This window comes from Pinus tabuliformis, chromosome X (assembly GCF_031772625.1).
Source record: "Pinus tabuliformis cultivar Carrire ecotype Pingquan chromosome X, CPIR1, whole genome shotgun sequence".
Taxonomy (NCBI): Eukaryota; Viridiplantae; Streptophyta; class Pinopsida; order Pinales; family Pinaceae; genus Pinus; species Pinus tabuliformis.
The window spans coordinates 1,601,618,906-1,601,622,726 of NC_142308.1; the positions used below are offsets into that span (position 1 = coordinate 1,601,618,906).

At 30.9% G+C, this 3,821-nt stretch overlaps 1 pseudogene; it reads right to left on the reverse strand.

Moving 5' to 3' along the window:
* Nucleotides 1-2,077: 2,077 nt before the first annotated feature.
* Nucleotides 2,078-2,915, reverse strand: LOC149146156 (xanthine dehydrogenase 2 pseudogene; annotated as a pseudogene).
* Between the last annotated feature and the right edge of the window lie 906 nt (nt 2,916-3,821).

The following is a 3,821-nucleotide window of genomic DNA, read 5'->3' on the forward strand; positions in this document are numbered from 1 at the left end:
TTGCAGAAGACAAACCATCCTGTAGAATCTCCAAAATGTATTCAAAATATCATCCACTTTCACCTTTATCACCACCATTTCACTCACATGTCAAAACTCCATGACCATATAACCTTTCATTAGCCTCCATTTTCATAATTATATGGGTTACCTTTGTTTTTTCCAACAGTTAATGATTTCTAGTATTACAAGTGAATTAAATGGTTAAAACTTAGAAAAATGACATATACTTGCTAATACCTAAAAGTGGTTTGAGTTTCATGATATGTGTAGGTCATTTGGAAGCTTCCAAGGCACCCTCATGTGGCCTCCAATACTCAAATTCGAATTATCTTCAAGATATGGAAGAAGATTTGGATAAAGGTCAAAGAGGATATGTGTCTCATCATTACCTATTTAAGTTGTAACTCTATGAGATTTTCTAGGGATCTAGGGAGAGAATAATGGACCTCCATTAATGAGGTAGCTTCTTATGTTTTTTGTAAAAATAGGAGAGCCTTCTCCTTTGAAAGGCATGTGTAAATTTGGAGATACTCAGGTGGAAAGTTAAGATTACTTATGAATGGAATTCAGATTTAGCGCCATGCTCATGAGTGATGTTCACCTTGATTGGTAATGCTTGGACTAGGAGCCTCTCAAATTGCCATCTCTCATGCTTTTGGATTGGCCACCTACAATGTGTGAGATTTATTGTTTTTCATAGATTAAGATTTATTACTTTCATAAATTAAGATTTATTTCTTTCATATCTTTTCCTGTGTGAGAGGTTAAGAGTGTCTGTCTTTATTTTCTTTCTACCTAGAAGTTAAGAGAATTTGTTTTATTTTCTTTCATATCTTTTCCTATGTGAGAGGTTAAGAGTGATTGTTTTTATTTGCTTTCTACCTAGAAGTTAAGAGCATTTGGTTTTATTTGCTTTCATATCTTTTCCTATGTGATAGGTTAAGAATGATTGTTTTTGCTTTCATTTCTGAAAGAGTGGTGTGCTTTTTAGTTCCTACAAGATTGAAATATTAAGATTTCAATTATGCGCGTTGTACTATAATTGTACTATAATTTCTTTTGAATTGAGCGCTGAATTGGTATAGATGAATTTGGTTTGTCATTATTTGGTTTCATAATTAAATTGATCTAAATTGAAAGTTAATTTCTAGCATATATAGTGCACGCATGCTTCGCAAGTTTTACGAAACCTCCGGGTTGACAATTAAATGATAGGTAATTAATTTGCCTCATCATTTTGGTGTCATTGTTGGGTAAGTGTAAATAGGAACTAGCTTTTAGTCTAGAGTTCATTCTTTTTAGTTTTTTCCTAGATACATGATTAAAGCATGTAGATGCATAAATCGTTTAGTTGCATATCATTTTTATAAAAATATAAAAAAATTCGATATTAACCATTTATGGACAAAGGATCTAGAATGCAGATCAAACATTCTTTGGAACAAAAGGAGTACATTGAGGAATGGTATCGAAACGCAATTACGCCATGACATTCATCTGTTCTTCAAGAGATCTTTGCGACAAATCTAAAGGTTAAAACAATTTTTCATGTTCTCATGCACAATCAGGGACATTTTGCAAATTTGGATATGAATGTTCTAGAAAGTTTAATCCGTAAATGGCTCCATTGGAAATATTCATATACTTAAAAAAAAAAAAAAAAAATTCTTTCAAGTAGATAAATTAGAAAATAAAATCAAGCTTGATTGCATTTTTTTTAAAGTTTTTAGACTTTAAAATCTTTTAGATTTTTATTTATTTTCTTGCTTTTTTTTTTATTAACCTCACAAAAATCTTTTCAATAAAAAATCATGATTTGATTTTAGACAATTAAAAAAAAAAAAATCATGTTAGATTTTCATTAAAAATAAAAAAATAAAAATTCATTTTTTTATTTAAAAAAAAAATTAAAAAAAAAATCATGTTTTTGAATAAGGGAAATGTAATTTTTTAAAGAAAAATTATCGATTTTTTAAAGAAAATTGACAAATTGATAACTGGCTCTCGTGCGACTTGTAAAAAAAATAAAAATTCAAATGAATTAGCTTAAAAATCAAAATCCAAAATTCATCATTTAAAAAAAAAGAATAAAAAGAAATAAAATTAAAATCTTGCTTGAATAGGCTTCTATTTGGCTTCCAACAAACCATCTCAGTTGTTCCACAAAGCTTGAGCATGCTAATGTCTCATGTGCATCACGTTGTGCAATACATTGTTTTAAAGTATCTACAAGTTCAGTCAAAGTAACCGATGCACCTATCTCTAGGCCATCCTCTTTGACTCTCAAAATATTTAGCTCAGGTACATGAGTAGCTGCAATCATAACTTGATAATGGATGCTTTTAAACCTTGTTTCTATACCAACTTTCGTATTGCCAATCACCAACTTTGCATCAGAAAACCTTGATTTCAAATCTAAAACATCCTGGAGCTTTAATGGACGAAACCAGGCCATACCTCTTGGACCTATCAAATATAAAGGGTGAGGCTTTCTCGATAAAAGCTCTGGTGGGAAAATGAACTCGCAATTACCATAAAAACTCCCATCAACTTCACTAAATGAAAGCGGCTTATAGATAGGACGAGAAGTTCCAATGTCCTTGCTTTCATTGCCAACCCTTTCCCCACAGTCACAAGGTTTTCCTGTTGAAGGGCAAATGATCTTTGCATCTCCAGATGTATTTGTAGAAGCATTGTAACTGTACAAGGTATTATTGGTTTTGGAAAAAATACAGAAAGCATCAAAGAATCAGCCTGTAACCTGTGCACCGACATAAATTGCCTGCAAGACATTCTTCAATTTGTTCATGACTGGGCGACTCCTTACTAGACCTCAACAATGCATACATGAAATCACAAAGCCTGGAGTACAGAAACTTTCTCTGCCCAGCCAGACAGGATAGGAGCAACATTAGCATTGAATGAGACCACGAACCCAGAAAGCCCAAGTGCAATACTTGCAGAGGAAATGCGTAACAAACTTAAAAATGTCATTTTTGAAACATGTTTTCTGGTCAAATGAAAGATAATCTCAGAAAAATAAAATGTGGGTTTTTCTCAAAACAGGGTTAATTACATTACCCAAGAGCGATTTTCTGAAATTCATAACCAATTCAGAGATATTCCAGGTTCTTTAGAGCCTTATTTTCCAGGTTACGTGGAAAAACGATTTTTACTTACTGCCTTGATCCTGCAAATTGTGGAAACAAATCAAGTTTGATTGAGTCCATTAGAAAGATGTCATGGTGTTGAAAGGAGAGTAGCTTTAGCAAAGAAAACGGTTACGAATTTTATGCACAGTGCCAGCACTTGGCTCCGAAATATGTTGTTGCTAAACCACGTATCAGTGTTGTTACCGAGTCAAAACCATGTATTAGTTCATATCAGTTCACATATTCACTTGCAATGCTTTGAATTTTCATTTTTAACCATGGAAAATTTCATATTAATTTTTTTGTATATGCATATTTTGATGTTAGTGGAATATTGTTTTAATGTTTTATATGTATAATTTTTGTATGTTTTGTATAATATTTGTTTTTATCATTTTTTTTAATTTTCTTTTAATGAAGTGTTTTTATAACATTTGTACATTTATAGGTTTTGTTATGTTTGTTTGTATGTATATTTTAGTTTGTATATATGTTTTTTTGTTATGTTTTTCTTTTGTGTACATCTATTTCACTTTTTAAATTTTGTAAATATTTCATTAGTTTCATTTTTTTTACTTTAAAAAAAAAAAAAAAAATTGCCATGGAAAATTGCTATAAAAATTGATGTGAAATTCAATTCATGATTGGAGCAAAGTAAAAAAAGAA